The sequence below is a fragment of the Apus apus genome, chromosome 4 (assembly GCF_020740795.1).
Source record: "Apus apus isolate bApuApu2 chromosome 4, bApuApu2.pri.cur, whole genome shotgun sequence".
Classification (NCBI taxonomy): domain Eukaryota; kingdom Metazoa; phylum Chordata; class Aves; order Apodiformes; family Apodidae; genus Apus; species Apus apus.
In genome coordinates, this window is record NC_067285.1 from 61,335,724 (window position 1) to 61,353,836 (window position 18,113).

Here is an 18,113-nt window from a genome sequence, read left to right on the forward strand (position 1 = left end):
GAGGGAGAGATGACAAGCACTGATTCTCCCTCTGGTGAGCTTTATAGCTCATCCTCCTGAAGGCCACAACATTTCAAAGTCTGCAAGCTAATCTCCTTCAACAGGGCAGGAAAAGAAAGCTACAAATGCCAGAGGCCTCTGCCTGTTCACCATGCCAAGCACTATTCACCATGTTCATGTGATTTATTTATTTGTTTTTAAAGAATCACAAGCTTGACTTTCTGGGCAGCAGTCTCCAGTTTCCTTCTGGAAAGGGTTTTATTCATGCTATTTTAAATGTGGATATGGAGAAGGCTACGGTACTGAACAACTTTTTTGCCTCAGTCTTCACTGGTAAGGGCTCTGGCCACACCAAGTCACTGAATGCAAAGGAAGACCAGGGAAAGGAAGATCTACCAGAAGAAGAGCAGGTTTGAGACCATCTAAAGAACCTGAAAGTGCACTAGGCCATGGGACCTGACAAAATCCATCCACTGTTGCTAAAGCAGTTGGCAGATGAAGCTGCAATGCCACTTTCCATCACATTTGAAAAGTCACGGCAGTCTGGTGAAGCTCCCACTGACTGGAAAAGGGAAAACATAACCCCCCTTTCAAAAAGGGAAGGAAAAAAGACCCAGAGACTACAGGCCAGCCAGTCTGACCTCTGTGCCCAGCAAGATCATGGAGATCCTCCTGAAGGCTCTGCTAAGGCACATGCAAAATGTGGAGGTGGTTGGTGGAAACCAACATGGCTTCACCAAGGGCAAATCATGCCTGATTAATCTGGTATGCTGGTTAAGAGCACTGTGGGCACTATCCTCTAAGCCATGCTATTTAGTGCCTTTTTTGGAACAATCAGCTTATAAAAAAGGTGCTGTCAGAAGCATGGAAAGGATGTGCAATCCAAGGTGAGAAACCACTGTTCTGTAGGAAAATGGCTTTATAAACACCTTAAAGCATACATGGGTACTTCCTATTTGATGCCCTTTTGAGTAGTTTTTCCTGCAGTCCTAGCACAAGCTCTTCCCAATCCAATCTGTGTTCAGCCAGGGACAGCACACACTGTTCCAGGAGTCTATTAGAGCAGTCTATCTTTCTCATCTCAGCAAAGGTACCAATTTTAACGTCCATAAAAGCAAAAGAACCACACTGATGTATTCTCTGCCATCTTACAGTGCAGCAATTTTCTTCCTGGGGAAATATAAGCAGGTGACTTGGAAGTCAGACCAGGGGTAATTCTGGTTCTGGCTCACCATGCAGACGTAGCAAAGACATTCACATCCAAGTTTTCAGATACAGCACTAACCTCAAGGTGTTTCACACTTTAAACACCTGAGGTGTTTAAGCCTGACATCAAGCCCTCAAAAGTTAACATAGCTTTCAGCCTCAGTCACAGCTGCCTTCAAACTGAGCACCCCAAATCTGTGTGCACATCATAAAATGTTGATTTTTCAGTCTCTAAACTTGAGCTTTACAGCTGAAATATAGCTATTAAGACTTTAGCGAGCCAAACATAACTCACCACAACCTGTAATGCACATCCACTTCACATGAGGATGAGATTTAAGGAGACTTGTCTGATGCATTTTGATCTAGCATAGGGCGAGTTGTACTTTTCCAAGAGAGTAACACAGTGTACTCAACACAACATAGCTAATGGCTGGCTGAGGGGAACTGCAGGATGCAGAACAATGAAAGGTCAAGTCATAAATGCCTATCAAAAACCACATGTTGGTGACTTTAGAGTAGTAACCAGAGAGCAGAGGTGAAACAGAATACAAATCCACTGGTACCCCTCCATATCGTTCAGAGTGACAGAACACCACTAACAATATCTTCATTTTTTAATTTTTTTTTTCTTCCCCACATTTAAAATAGCATGAATAAAACTTACTTTTTTAATTAAGGTTGAAAACTCAACAGCCAACAAGCACACAAAGTAATTTGTTCAGGCAGCGCCCAAATATGATATCCTATATATACATAAATTAAAGTTCATGTAAACAACCACACACAAAGAAATATCAATCCATGTCTTTGCAATAATAAAAAACTGAATATGATAAAATACCTGAACTGATCAGCTAAACAACACATGAAGATAACAAAGAACTCCGGTTATTGTTAGTTTTTATCTTCCAACATTTTTATTAGAAAAAGAATTGTGTAAGAAGTGTCACAATGTATTAGTATTGTTTATATATTTCCAATACACATGCAAACAAGAGTGTAATCTTATTTGAACTGCCTCAACATTTTTTCAGCTCAGGGATCTCACAAGCAACCAAACCAGCAGAGAAAGGCAGGGACACTTATTTCCACAGAAACATACTTGTTTGGGAGAGGCAGAAGAGCGAGATGTGTGAGTAGTGCTGCACGACAGAAAGGAGCCAAGCAGTGCCCAGCCAACAGAGCTAGTGCTCAACTCCCAGGTCTCTGCAGCACACGCTGGGATACTACACTGCAGAGTCCAGGTCTTCGGCACAAGTAAAAAACTGATGTATTTTGACACAGAGCATTTCCATACAACACCATTTGCTGGAGATTTATATTGGTAACTGCATCATATGGGAAGCAGAAGAGTTAAGAGCCTTGGGGCCTTTTTGTTCGGTTTAGTTTGTTGTTGTTTGGGGTTTTTTGCTATCCAGTTCAGGAATTATAAAGAGCTAGGGAATCAAACCTGCAACAGTACAGATCAGAAAACACACCCAGAGATATTACGGAGGGAATGGGCCAGTGGCATCGATCCTATCTGATGTACTGCATAATGTAGCAGGGCGATTTTTGAACAGACCTCAGCCTAAGCCGAAACACATTTTTCAGAAAACATATTTTCCTTGATGTAAGAGATTTTAATAGAGGGATATTGTAGATGCTCCATAAATCTGAGACAAAAATGATAAACTAGCATAGCAAAAAAAAACAAACCACCAAAACAAACAGGCACTAGTTAATGGGTTAAACAAATTAATCTCTGTAGAATTTAACCTGCTTATATTAACAGCTGCTGAGCCTCATAAACGTCTCTCCTTTGTAGGTACCCACAGACTGCAAGAAGCTACTGAAGACTGAAAGTCTTGTTTTTGTTGTTGTTGTGGAATATTTTTCCACTCTGGAAACAATTCATGTAACTTATTTAAAGGAAACTCAGACTTTCCATTTTTCCAGCATTCAGAATTCCAGACTGACTAACATTATGTGGGAGAATTACACTCTTACCTCACTGTTCCGTCCCCATACTCACCTGCCCAAAAATCTTTTGACTACAGGCTCATTTCTGATGTCCTATTACATATACATATATTTAAACATATTCAAATTACAACACGGAGTAAAAGCGAGACACAAAAGTAAAGTTTCCAGTGGATTCCAGATTACTGGACAACCTTGAACATGTGACTGCATCTCAGTTCCCCGTATCTCAAAACACAGGTATCTTAAAATAGAAATAATGACATAACCCAATTTCTACCAGCCTTTACAAGTTAAGAAGGATGAAAATTAATCTACCTCAGCAGGCACCCAAGTCATCCATCACTGCCCTCTCCATTAATCAGTCAAGCAACTGGTAAGCCATATTGTTTGGGTAATCTGTACATTTTACCAGTAATTGTATTTTGCTCTAGATGCTCAGGATAGTCAAGTAGCAGCAGATGTGAGGTCTTACACAGCCACCCTAAACATGTGGCAACACTGCATTCACAGTTAATTTTGTGCTCTGACTTTACTGATATCTGAATTGAAAGACAAGTACATTTTAGTACTAATGGGTATGGTGGTAGCCCAGTTAGGTCTTACTGATTCCTACTTCTGGTTTGGCAAACTATGATTTAAAATGGATTACTGTACCTCCCACGGTGCCAGAGAGATTTGTTGTACAAACAGGAGAAAAACAAGTTTTAAAGTTAAGTTGCATAAAGTAGAATTGGCTTCAAGAACATAAATTAAAGATGAAATGCAACAGACACAACAGAAAAAGGTTTTAGACAGTGCAAGCATAAGCAGTGCTTAAGGATTCCCTGCAATCAGAAGAAACTGCCTATTTTTTTCCTTATGTTCAAGCTACCCTGCCATCTCGTATCTCTGTTACATTATGTATGATCACCTATTTCCTTACAAAATTGCATACCAGCTGGAGCCTAGTCTTTGTCAAATGGCAAGTAGCTGAATTCCTTTCCTTTCTGTTTTGGAATCTCAAGCTGTCAGCCACAGGCATTTTCCAGGCAATCAGTAAAAAGTCTCTAGCATCATAATTAAAAAAAATAGTTCACTTTTGTTCCATAATTATGTCTTACAAGTAAGAGCAGAGCATTCACATGTAGGTGAAACCCAGTCAGAAGTTTCTAAGAAAATCACTTACTGTCTTTAAGGAACTTAGTGACTCAATTTTTTTTTCCAAGGAAAGGGAGGCAAGGTCAAAAGCTAAGCATTACATCTAGAAGATTAAAGCAATACAACAAGGAATACTTATTAGCCAGAGTTTCATGTTAACTGGCAAAGGCAAATGACAGGTCACTCTGCAGAGGCTCATACTCCTAATCCATCTAGAGCCAAGATAAGCACCCCAAGCCCTGAGCTCCGGGAAAATGACATCAGAGACATCGACATGACCTTCACTTAGCCATTTCATATTTATCTCCTTCCTGTCCTTGGCTTAAATTAGAAAAGCCTGAAAACCAGGTAGATGTGGTCAGTAGACTCCCTAGTTAATTCTGAAATTATCTTCTGGTAAGGAACACCAGTATTATTTTGGGTTGATCCAAGTTGATCTATTTCTGTTTTTGCAGCCAAACAGTGCTCACTATTTGCAAAACCTTAACATTTGCATTCTATTCTCACCATCTGGAATCACAATCCTGAAGCCCACAGCAAGGAGAAAATCCTGTTTGTTGTTTCAGGTCCAGTAAGAGCAAGGCCACCAGGCCAGAGCCACCCATGTGGCAACATGGGGCTGCCCATCCTCACCAGTCAGAAAGAGCAGCTGCCTCCCAAGCAAGACTTCCTGGATTCGCTTTTTGATTGGCATTGATAAATTGTACATTACACTGTATTTTCATGACACTTTCTGTTACACCTGGCACCCAGTTCTCTAAAGCTAGCAGAGTATTTATTCATACAAACCAGAAATACAAACATGGACTTTGAGATCACTTTAATGGAATTCAAAAAGGGCTTTAGTAGTCTAAAGATTTTTTTTTTAAATCTTTAAAGGAAGTCTCTTACATACTTATCAGGGTGCTGACAAGCGGCATGTGGGGAGAGATCCATCACATATCCCAGCACTCAACCAAATCAACATGACCAAGTGGTCAAAATAGTAACAAAAAGTTGACAAAAGGACAAAAATAATCTAAATGTAGAATTATGAAGACTTCCATTTGCCATCTGTTCTGCCTTTCTAGCATCCTGCTGCACTCAGCAAAATGGATTATTCTCCTCGCTGCCTATGAGATTAAAAACAAAAAAACAACCCTGTGGCTAATCAAGTTTTCTTCTGAAATCAACAATATAATTTTACCTCCATGTAAGGAGACACTGGAAGACAGGCTTGAACACAAAGTTTTAAGGGCACAGAATTGCCTGTGATCAAGCCAGAAACGAGCATTTGAAGCACACACCGACACTGAGACACTGAGACATCGCTCTTCCTCCTTGTCCAGCCACCCCCTACCTGAGACCACAGTGTCAAAACCCCTCCAGTAGTATTTCTAAAGATAAATTATTCACTTTTTCCACTCACTGCATTGTACCTGTGCACCACGTGCAGGGTTTGTAAGGAAGCAAGGCTTCTGTAAGAGAGGTGCCTGTTCTCCTTAATCCCAAAGGGCTTCTGAACCTGCTAGTGAATTTCAACTCAATCATGGGAGACGGTAGAGGTCTCAAGGTTATGTTCTTGCATGCTGCATGGAAAAATTGGAGGCTAAATGGGAGATATGCAAATTAACACCCTCAGGGAGAAAAAGGCAATGGCTTACCCACTCCCACAGGCAGCCCCACTGACAGCCCTTGCACTACCAGCCAGGGACCTTCCCACTCCCCGCCCAACAATGCAAGTCCTGTGAGCAAGGACAAGGATGACTGGGGGAGTATTTGTCACACATCTGCAGAAAACCAGAAAACTAACAATAACCAGAGCCACCCAACTATGACAGCTTGTCCTATGCAACCTACACATCACTACAGGCTACTGGAACGTAAACAACAAGAAAAGCTGTTCCAGGATCTTGAACCCTGCATCAGTTTTGCACATACCTCAATTTTACACAGAACGCAGCTCCCACAAGGCAACACTCATGTTTCCTGGTGTTCCAGAACAATTCAGCCCAAAATAAAAAAGATATTTAAGACAATGTATTAACCAACTACCCTTCCCATATCAATTTAAATAAGGAAAATCCCCCTTCCTTGTATTCCAAAGAATAAAACCAAACAACTTGCAGGTTTAAGAAAACATTCTGTAAAACAAAGTAGACAGAGGAGGGAAGAGGGTTGCTGTAGCTATAAACTGGCTCAAGATTTCCCAGCATGTTGCAGGCCTGAAGGTAGAAAATCTAAGTATATTAGCTATAAAGCTGTTTTCAGAAATTATGTTTATATTTTCTGTACTGTTTAATTCTATCAGAGGGGAGCTCAGCAGGGCAGACATCACTGGCATCACACCAAGCTACAGCACCTAAGATTTGCTGCCTTTCCACCCGTAACTCCTTATGTACCTTAATCCTGCATCCTGCACCAGTGCCACCATTCCAATAGTGACACTTCACTCTGACTCTCAATTTGCATTTTAATAATCCCTTAGATCTCTTCTGTATTTTGCTATTACCATCTCAGTGTTACAGGTCTTAGGTACAGCTTCTGATTTCTCTAAGTATGCCTCAGATGCCTACAAAAATAAACTGCAAATTATGAGTTTAGTTTCTTTGTTTCTATGTTTGACTACTGAGAGCAATCCAGGATGGGCAGGCCCTCTGTAATAAGGATAAACAACCTTTCTGCTGGAGCTCTGCAGGGCAGGAAGTACAGATCTTCAGGCAAGGGAAAGAATTTAGGCTTCAAAGAATTTCTGTTGGGAGCACTACTCTCAATCTCTGATACTCTTGCAACTCCCTCAGCTAGCCTGGAGGTGCTTACAAAGCTGTCTCCTTGGCTGAGCATTCAGGAACATCAGGATAATTTTATGATCACCCTTTGGAGATGCAGAGTGCAGGTCACGGCAAAACAGCTTGTTCCGTCTTCACCATTAATACCAGCTGAACAACCAGACCAGGAAACTGAGCCAACTGAAATCCAGCCCAAAGAGAGGCAAAACAGTAAAAGGATAGAGTAGGGAGAAGAGAGGCAGGAGAGATTTCAACTGGATTCACTCTAATCTGACCACAAAAAAAACAGGCAAATGAAAGTTGGATTTAGAGTGCTGGAAAATAGAAAAATACAGGAACTACAGCAATACCCTAGAGCAGCAGTGCTGACCACAACTTGCATGCTGCTTTCTGACCTGACACATCTGCTTTCTCAGGAGCTGGGCTTTCTCCCTAGTGTCCCTGCCCCTTACTGCTTCTCTCATCCTTGTAACCTTTATTTGAAGCTATAGAAAAAGAGCAGCTTTGAAAGTGCAGGCAAAGGAAATTAAAACTACTGCAATGGGACAAGAAAAGCAGTCAGAAGCTATTTTTGAGGTGGACACTGCACAGCAGCAGAGAAAAGCACAGTTTGTCCATCCTTCCTATGCAGAAGGGTGATGTTCAGTTTGCAGCTTTGGCATATTTCTCTAAGTTGTTCTCTTTTTCAGTCTGTTCTTGCTTTTGTAATACACCCCCACTTAAGATTCCAGATGAGACCATTTCCACATCCTGTTCCTATTTACCTTACAGTGGGAAAGGAAGACCTTCCACACAAAACCAGTACAACAGTACCATTTCCTTTCATTTCCTCCATCTGAAAATAGACCTGTGTTTAATGAGATGGAAAACAGTTGCCCTCAACTGCTGTGTTTCTACTTGTGGGTACTTATCCCACACTATTATTAATCTGACAGTCCCTTTTGAAAACTGTAAAAAAATAAGCTTCAGCCACTTGCCTGCAGACAACACAGTCAGGCAGTTAAGCTGTGTAAATTCATCTATCACTGTGTATTTTTTTACCACCCACGCAGTCATTCATTCATCTATATATCCTTTCTTTCCTTCTTTGCAAGAAAAAATAGTCAAAACCCATTCAAAACAATAGTCAGATGTCAAGTTTGGACATTTCAAAATCCTTTAAAATAACACAACTGAGAAAGAACTTTTATTTATGCATTTCTCAGAAATGATACAAAAAGAAACATTGCTGCAATTTCTAAAGTGGAACACTTCAGCCCGGAAGTTGGCTGCCACTTCTCTGATAGCTACTTCTTTACCAGGCTGGTTGTTTTGACAGCCTTGCCTCTAAGCCAACTGTAAATCTGTGAGTATTTCACTGATGGTTGAACTGGAACAGCTACCGACAGTATCTATCAGCTCGAAGCATGAAGATTCAGTCAGGGTCCAGTAGCCAAAAACATACTTGTATATGAGTCAAAGTGCTTAAAATCTGTATTTACTTTGCACTGTGTAATTAGCTGAGATTTTATAGTTATTGTTAACTATGTGACTAAATTAACAATGTGCTTATGATTGCAACCCTTCAAAGGACAACTGCATTTAAACAATAACAAAACAACTCAAATTTAGGAAAGAACAAGAGCTTTCTGAAAATTAAACTGTCAACAGCAGCAAAAATTTTTAAGGGCTGCAGGATTCCTAGGTCTCTGTGGGGTGCTCCTTCTTTACACCAAACAGTTAGCTTTAGTCCACGCTGCTGTTTAGCGTCTATCATGGAAAGAAAGTCACGTTCCTGTCTCACTACAGCCGATGCCTGAGAAGAAGCTGCTCTGCACTTTCAGGCTGTGACAGTCAGGAGCTGAGTGACACCCACCAAGAAAGGAAAAGGGGGTGCCCTGAGACAGCCCTTCACAGCTCCTTGCATCATGTTCTCTGAAGGATGCCTCTGCTTCATCAGCCTGACTCTACATGGTAATCACAGCTGGCATCCTAAATACGTGACAGAATGAACACCTGGCATCTTAATCCTTTCCAATGTTTTATTTTCAACTGCTGGGTGTTCAGGCAGAAATAGTAAAGAGCACCTCCTCCCAGCACTAACAGCTGTCAGTATTTGGTGCTCAACAACAAAGCAGTGAGCCTGCCAAAAGGTGCTTTTTAAAAATGAATTTGGAAAAGAAGGAAAGGCTGAAGGCAGGAAACATGTTCTTATATTTTAGAGAGCTTGCAGCTAATTTGATTAAAAGTCTCTTCTTCCCATTATAATTGAGCATCTCTGTCTGATCCTCAGGCAACTGCTGCAGGCAGTGAAACACAGTAACTACTTTACCCAGATGAAAAAAACAACACAGGTTAAGTGACTTGCCTAAGGTAACACACAAAACTTATGGTGGAGCAAAGAACAAAACCTGTGTATCAAAGTATCATCTCTGTATCACACATGAAAGAGTACCCTGTGCTTCCCTCTTCTAGTACTCTGCAGAAAAAAATCCCTACCAAGATAAACATTACATTTTAAACTATCCACCTACCACTTTTAAATTTTAAATCTATAATTACTAAATCCTACCTTTTCATATATGTGCATGTTTTTGTTGATTCAATGACTTTATTTTATCAAATGACCCCAGGTTTTTGTGATGCCTGTATTTTGGGGGCATAGGAGATCAGGTGTCAAAAAGAACAAACCACATTGAAACCAAGAATTGATCTCAGATCCTACAAATGGCCATCATGGTCCAGACAAGAACCCAGCTAGCTCAACAACCCCCCACTGGGGTAGGTAGATAGATCTCTTAAGGACACTCAGGGAAGACATAAGGACAGGTCAAGAATGTTTTCATCGCCTTCCACAGCACAGTTTACATGTCTCCTCTTGAGAAGAGCGAAATAGGAATGCATTTAACAAGGGTTTCACAAGGCACAGCAGGAGTGGAGGAAACAGGCCTTCCATTAGGTCAAAGAGCAAGCTGTTGGCAGGATACAAAAGGTAGGAAGGGCTAAAGGTCACTAGTCAGCTGTTACCATTTAGCAAGCTTGCTGTCTCCTGCAGCCATCATCCATGCATTTCAATTGTCTGGTGTTTTTTCCAGAATCCACCTATGGAAATGCTGTAGACCCAACTTTCTCAGCTACCCAAAGAGCTTCTGAAGCAGATCAAGCAGCAATCAGACTGCTGAGGCTTTCATGCTTCCCAAGGTGACACAGGGATGCCTGAACCACACAGGAGGAGGAAGGATGAGCACTCTCACCTTCAGCCAGGAAACAACTCTGCTCACAGGTGCAAGAGTTACAAATCAGAGAATCAGGCAGTTAGAATCCTCATGAATTGAGGGATGAATTAGTGAATTCACACATTACACTTGTCTGTACAAATGGGACTGAGTGAGACCTTGTTTGATATGTTTGTTCTTTTCTTTCCTAATGAGCTCAGTAAACAAAGTTTTATCTAGAGTATGCTGTCCTGTAAACTTGGGAGATCCAAAAGGACTGCGACAAGATTCTTCTCCTCAACCTGGTGCTCAAGGATGAGCAGAGTTTGAGGATAATGTCAGGTTTATAAATGCACATTTGCCTGCAGATTCCAAGATAGCAGAGTCTACTCTTGTTGTTTTGCATGTCCTTCACACAAGATTCAAACAATGCTGACAGCTAATGGGACTAGTGTCACAGGATGAAGCCAGACTCAATATGTACATCTAGTCACCCTAAAAGGACAGCATTTTTCTTGCTACATATTGATTAGTTTTGTCTAGCGTAGCTCTGTGCACATCAAATAATTAATTCCTTTCTTCTCCCAAAACAAGGAGACCACTTCACTCCCAGGAAGCCATGCATACAATACTCAAAGTTTCCATTTCAGCCTTGTCCCTAACTATACACTTAGTTATTTTCTATTTTCTGTGCCTGCACCTCTCATGCTTGTTAGATTTATGAACCCCTGTAGTCATGGCTCAGGGAAGTTATGCATATTTAATTCTTAAATTTTTCCTCAAAAATTAATCTCTACAGCTTCTACCCATTTATACTGCTTTTGAGTTCACTCAGTATCCTTGAGGTAATAGGAACCCTGAAGCCTAACAGTGTTTCAGGTAATGTCATATCAGTGTTCTTATTCTTGTGTCCCCTGAAACAATTCCTCCAACATATGCAACACAAAATTACACTGGGGTTTCCTACCACCCTAGCATATTCACATGGTTCCCTCATCATTAAAACTTTTTTTTTTTTTTTTTTTTTTTTTTTTTTTTAAATGAGTGCCAAAATGTAATGGGTTTCCTCCCAGGGCGACAGGGACAAGCACAACAAAGAGGGGTTTTGTCTTTCCTTTGGTAAGGAAGTAGCAATTGCTGAGATGATACTCCATTTTACCAGGCATTAAGCAAATTCAATTTTACTTCATTACAACAACAATTACAAAACAAATACTATGTCAAACCCCCTAAAGTCAGTTTCTTTTTGGTTGCTCTTGAGATGCCTTTAGGAATTTTCTCTCTACATCAATGCCATTGTATTTCACCGGGACACAGGAGGAATTTGTAGCTATTCCCCTCTGTCATCAAACGGCTCTATTTTTTCAGCATCATTAAGACTGCAAGGCCTGGAAAAAAACAAGACCACCCATTTCAGAACTTCATCTAATGTTTTGTGTGTGCAAACATAAGGTATGCATAAGCATGTTGTCTCTAGTCAGTAGCAGCAGCAGCTGCAGGATGATGATAGTGATGGCTGTGTTAAGACTGCTGTTCTCTTTCCAGGTAACACAGATTCTGGACCTCTGCAGAGGCATTATGGATTTCAGTCCAGAGGGAATAACCAGGATGAGCATGAAGGGAGCTCTGAAGAAGGCAAATACGTGACCATGCCTGTAAAAGTGATTTGAAGGAGAGAGGCCTTGGATAACTGCTGCACCCATTGACACAACACTAACACCAATTACCAACGGGATGCCAGGCTTGAAAACTCCTTCCTTTATAAACAGCAAGGTGAAGAGAGGTAAGACCAGCTACTGAACTTGCAGCTGATACACAGCAAAATCAGACCCTATCAAACCACTAAATTAACGTTCACTTTAACAGGTACCCTATTACAGCCAGCTTCTGTCCTGATATTCACAGATGTGAACTCAGAGGCAGAAAACTCTCCTACTTTATGCTGCACCAATTCTGCAGCACAAGCAGAAATTTTGTTTTCCAGTCACTTTCAAGAAATACTCAATATATCCTAGCTTCTTTTTTTTAAAGGAGCCAGACATTAATTGTCCTTGCCCAAGAAGCAGGACACTTTGCAGCCATTTCCCCGGAGAACTACAATGTATGTGAATGGTTAATTACCTTATTACACCAATGGGTGAAGAAAAATGAGACTCAGAGAGCAGTCTACTTCTGGTAAATGTTTAACTACTAGAATCATGCCAACATACTTCTCTGCTTGATTATCTTTAACTTCAGCATCATGCTTTCATCCTCCCCTATGGTCTGAAACTGACAGCGTTATCACATTAAGCAACGTAAACCTACTACCCCTCTGGGATACGAGATTACAACAGAGTTTAATCTGAGATGAACTTCAATCACTCCACTTAGCTGTTCAGATAAGGAATCATCTGAATGTTTGTTCCACACTGTTGCTTTATGAGCTTCAGTTTTGCAAATTCAAAAAACTTGCTCTCTTCTCAACTATTAACTGATCAGTGAAAGATTCTTAGTCTCTAAAATTATTTGGAGGAGACAGCAGGGTGACATTTCACAGATCAACTGTTCTTCAGCTGTGTATAGACCGGGCTGGGGGAGGGCAGATGTAGAAAAAGACATCACCAATTCCAGGCTCCAGCAGCTGCAGGGAAAGGTTAGTAGCAAGCACAGAGAAGCCCCAAATTCTTGTACCCTCCCGAGGATGCCAGCAAGTCTCGGTCATAGTCTGTTCCAGACAGTGAGTGCCCACAGCTCCACACAGCAAAGATTACAGCACCCGGGTGTATCCTTCCCTAGGGAGTTTGAAGGAGGGAGGGGATGCAGTTACAACTCTCACATCTCACTCTTCTTTGCCTCTTTCCTTCTGTCTTGAGCCTGCTAAAATTATACTTACAGGAGCCAGCACATTTGGATCTCCCTAGGAATGAAAATCAACTGAATCCTCCAAAGCTCTGCTCCTCCTGTCAGCATCCAAAATGAAAGGGGATCACAGCTTGCAGAAAAGAACTGGTTCTACCTAAAAAAGCCTGAGAGCTGGAGTTAAAGGGTTCCAATCTGTAAATCTATTTGCTAAGCAAAACACTACATTCATATTGATTAAAATGCTGCAAAGGTTTCAAATCCAAAGAGCTAATCTGGAGTGCCATTCTGGACACATCTGGGGGTCTAGAAACAATGTTGCAATTAGGTGCCACTGCAAAGACAGGACAAAGCAGCTTTCATTCCTATCTGTGATAGGCAGCAAAAGCCCCTAGTTAGACCGTTTTCATCAGAATAAATGAGTTTTTAATGAGAATTTAGTACATCACTTATTTCTGTAATTCCAGCTCAAGTGTCACCAGCAGGCACCACTAGAAGAGTAATGCCAGGACTGCATTCCCAAATATGCCTTCAGATCCATAGCAAGCAGCAGACCCATCGATACTCCAGCTGTTTCACTTCTGTGTTCCACTAAGAACACAGGACTCGCTCTGCAGGAATTTCATTAGCACGAGTCAAATTTACTTCTTCAGCATTAGTAGCGACAAAACAGATTATTATGTTGCATTTGGCAGTGGACGAGAACAAACAGCTTCCGCTTTGGCCTCTGTCCTTTCTACAATGAAGGGATCAGTATCCCATGGTGCTGATGCAGAAAGATGCACTATGGCTAATGCTGAAGACCATGCTGACAGGCTGGCACAGGGCTGGCATCCCAGCATGTGGAGAGTCATCAGCCCCCAGCTTCTGACTCCCACAGAGCTCTTCATTGAACAGCAACTGTCACCGATTAACTGGCTGACAGCATCTTGCTTCTTTGAGAGACAGCACTTTCAGCTTCCACTGAGAACCTATCAGTACCAACCTCTGTTTTAGCAAATAAAAAGGCAATTTCACATGTTATTCTTGACAAGCTGCTCACCTTGATTCACAGCATCACTGGACAGATGTGATTAGCACCCAGCTGGCTCAACAAATCGTTTCTCTCTTTCCTCACTATAATTAAGACCTTAAAGAAGGAGTAATATTTGTAAAATGCTTTGGCTCTGATAAAGCACTGTTAACATTAGAGAGAGCTTATTAATATAGCTATCATCAGGAAACATCTCAACAAAGCCACAGGATACATAGATGTAGATGTAGATATGGGAGTCTTTTAGCTACACTATTAGCTCAGAAATGTCTAATAAAAACCATTCAACTTTTCTCTCCCATTAATTATCAAAGCTATCAGCTGCAACATAGAAAACAATCAATCAACAGCAAAACCCAGTGGCAATTACACAGCTAAGTATCAGGTTGAGACTTGCCTTTATGTTTATCAGAGCATCACTCCTCATATTGTTTCATATTCCCTGTAATTTTATATATCCTGCCACAAATTAAATGTGCAAGTATGCTAATATTTTGATACTATGCTAATAGAAGTATTTTGCATTTACAACTTTCAAAGCAAACAGCTGACTAGTAAAAGGTGTAAATTAAACTCAAAAACATGCTTACAGTGTTGTGTCTCCTATTTATGGAAATTTCAATGTCCTAAAATAGGATTATTCCTCTTCTACAGATAAAGACATTTTGTACTATAGTAACAGCAACAAACCTCTCAGTATAGAAGCATCTCATGTATGCAAAACAGGTAAATAATTACACTGATTCATTTTCCTTCAAAGATCTTCTACTAGGATTAACACCTGTCCCTTGGATTTCAACAGGTTTAGGACTCTGACTAGAAAATCCCTGCTGGTTACAGGTTTCAAAAAGCAGAATTCCTACTGCAAATGGAGCTATACCAACAAAAATATTCTTTTGACTGGTATGTCTTTCTTAATTTGAGCAGAGTTTGTAAATTCCACTAGCAAAACAGTATCTGCTTGAGCAGACTTAATGTTAAATGATGCTAGTATAGATTAACTGACTCTCTCCTTAGGTAGGAGAGGCTGAATACTAAAGCTGAAAAGTATTTTTAGGCTTTGAATGATGCAAAAAATACTTGACAGAAAATACCTGAAACATTATCAAGGCAATAATCACACTTTCTTCACTTGGAAAACCAGTTTGATGCTGAAACTCATTCCCTTTTGAAACAACACCCTTCACATTCTGTCTAGTCAATCTTTAACTTAGGGCAATACAGCTGACCAAGTTAAAAAAATAAATTTAAAAAGTCCAATCCCAGACAGCAAAACAATACCCATCAGCTACTCACAGACATACATACACTCCAAATTCTCAGGCTGTTTTTTTCAGATCTTCTGTAATGGTTTTCTAAAGGTAAAAATCTCAGTTTTCATAAAAGAACATATTATCGTCTTGCCTATGAGAGAGCTTGAAAAAAAAATTCAAGCCCATCTTAAAGGCTCAAAGCACAATGAAAGACAAGCACACAGCATCATATCATTTGCTTACAAAGTAAGTGCCTAGTGTTTCTGAGAAGCTGCGACATTAAGAAAAAACCACACTCACAAAATATTCAAGGACTACTTGCTGCCAAGTGACTGAATGTGGACACAGAATGTTGCTAGAACTACAGAGGGAAAAAGTCTTCTGTACCCTACAACCTACTTTGGTTAAGGACATATTTTGTTTCAAGTTACCTTGTGAATTTGACACTCAGACAAAAAGTGGCTTCCTGAAGCAAGAACTTGAAACAAGCTCTGGCACCACTGCTCTCTTCCCAATGTAATGAGAACACACACACTAGACAAACACTGCCCCATTATAAAGGGGCTTTCTGGTCTAGGTGCACCAACACACTGAGCAGCTACACGCTGCTTCCAAGATCCACATGGAGACACGGTGTTTCTGCATACAGCAGCCCACTCAGAACAAGTCACAGTGAAAAGCATAATCATGCCCACAGAGCCCCATCTGCATCCAAGACCATCTGCAATATGAAATGCCAATACCCAGGACTATCAATTCACCATTCTTATCAAAATGGAGAAAATGGGATCAGCCATGGTCTCAGACTGTCTCTTGCTTTGTTGTGAGGCAGAAAGCCAGTGGAAGTTGAGCTGAATTCTCCACAAATACACAGTAAAAGGATTCTTGTAAATATTTCTCACATCATAAAACTTGAGTATTTTTGAGAAAACTGCAGTTTGAAGAAGATGCAGTAGCTTTTAAAATCACCTTTAGGGCTCCAGAAGAGTTTTCCTAGAGAGCAAAATAGTGTCTGATTTTTTTCAGTGATGACTTATTAAAAGTCTAGCAAATTAAAAAAAAACCACCTGATTAACAACAGTGAGCAATAAAGACTCATACGCATGTTCACAACATGTCAACATGGAATAAAGTAGAATGGAAAATACAGTCACAATCTCTTTGACACCACCATATTTTGCTGCAATATGCTTTTTCAGTGTGCCAGTTCTGAGAGTGAGGATTTTATATGGATTAATGAACGTACAGAAAAACCTCCTTCCTCACTTGTTTTGTGGCTACACAGACTACGATCAGTCTCTGTATGTTCCCCCCCGCCATCAGAATAAGATGACTGAAGTTCAGTTAAAAACCTACCATCTGCTGTATTTACCCATTGCACCTGAAGTCTCTGAAGCAACATGCAAACTACTCAGATTTAAACAGAGGCATAAATTAACACTATCAAACAATAACTTACATGAAAAGAGATAGCTGAAATAGTTTTAAACTGATGAAGGGATATGAATACCATATGGTATCCAGGCAGAGCATGCTACAATGGACCACTAACATTGTAGGCAAACTGCCCACTAAATATTGATAATTTGGGCTAAACAGGAGTGCATAAATTCTGCATTTTCACCATTGCCCTTGAATAAATGTTGTCATTGAACATGTCCATCCCTCAGAAGATGCGCCGTTGGGATTCAATCATAATTTTCCTGAACTCAGACATCAGATTTTTCTGCTTTCATGAATGGAGGGGACAGAACACGAAGGCAGGGAACAAACCGAAACAAGTTCCTCCAACTGCAGCTTCCCCCAGAAGTGGATACCCTGAGGATACTGAAAACATGTCTCAACTCAATAGTGGCCAAGAAAGCAGCGCTGCAGCAGCACGACCCTCACGGCTCCGCAGGGCTCAGCTGCACAGCCGAGGCCTGGAGCAGGAGCCAGAGCCAGACGAGGCCCAACTGCATCAGGCTGGGCTACGTGCGGTCTCAGCAACACTAGAGAAACTGTTGGGGTTTTTTTCTTTTAAATGACATACATCAGTGAATTTCTAACAGCAGCAACAGAGCCCCTCTGACACCTGATTTAAGTATAATGTCTGACATGCCATCCCACTTTTGAGTTTGCCTACAAACAAAACTAAAAAGCACCAAAGAAGATAGTTCCCCTGCCAGCTTCAAGTCCAGGAATAGCTACCTGCTGGTTAACTATTTTTTATGATGGCCACTCCCAGACCCTTGTATTGCTTGTGCATATAGGGTACTTCAAATTTGTGTTGCAGAAATACATTACTTTTCTCTCGCACACTTACAAATAATATTAGCTTATGCTACCAGAGCATGCACTGACCTGTGAACCAGCACATTACCGCTGGCTTCTTCTAGTGGATCTTGCTGGACTGACTGCTGCCACAAAGTGCTGTGTGTTTTTTCTTAAAGTTCAAGACCTTGAGTCATGGGATTACACAACAGGCTGACCCACCACTGCAGAGCCTCATCCAAAATCTAGAAACTATGAGGGGCACCACAAAGGCCAAGAGCAGTATCTAAGGGCTTGTATTCTATATGTTATACAACATTTGAAATTATTAGCAGCATATGAATAATCAACATCAGTATTTTTGTTTAAGCATGTTAATAACTTTTGATAGCATCTGCCTTATTCAGTTTATGCAGCTACTCCTTGCATTAATTATGACTATTCATAACTTGCACAAAAG

The 18,113-nt window shown here is 40.7% G+C and overlaps 1 protein-coding gene across 1 annotated transcript in view; it reads right to left on the bottom strand.

Annotated features, from left to right (window-relative positions):
- The window catches only part of MCUB (mitochondrial calcium uniporter dominant negative subunit beta), a 38,476-nt gene that overhangs the window by 9,099 nt on the left and 11,264 nt on the right, over window positions 1–18,113 (bottom strand). The gene's annotated exons all lie outside the window — the stretch shown is intronic.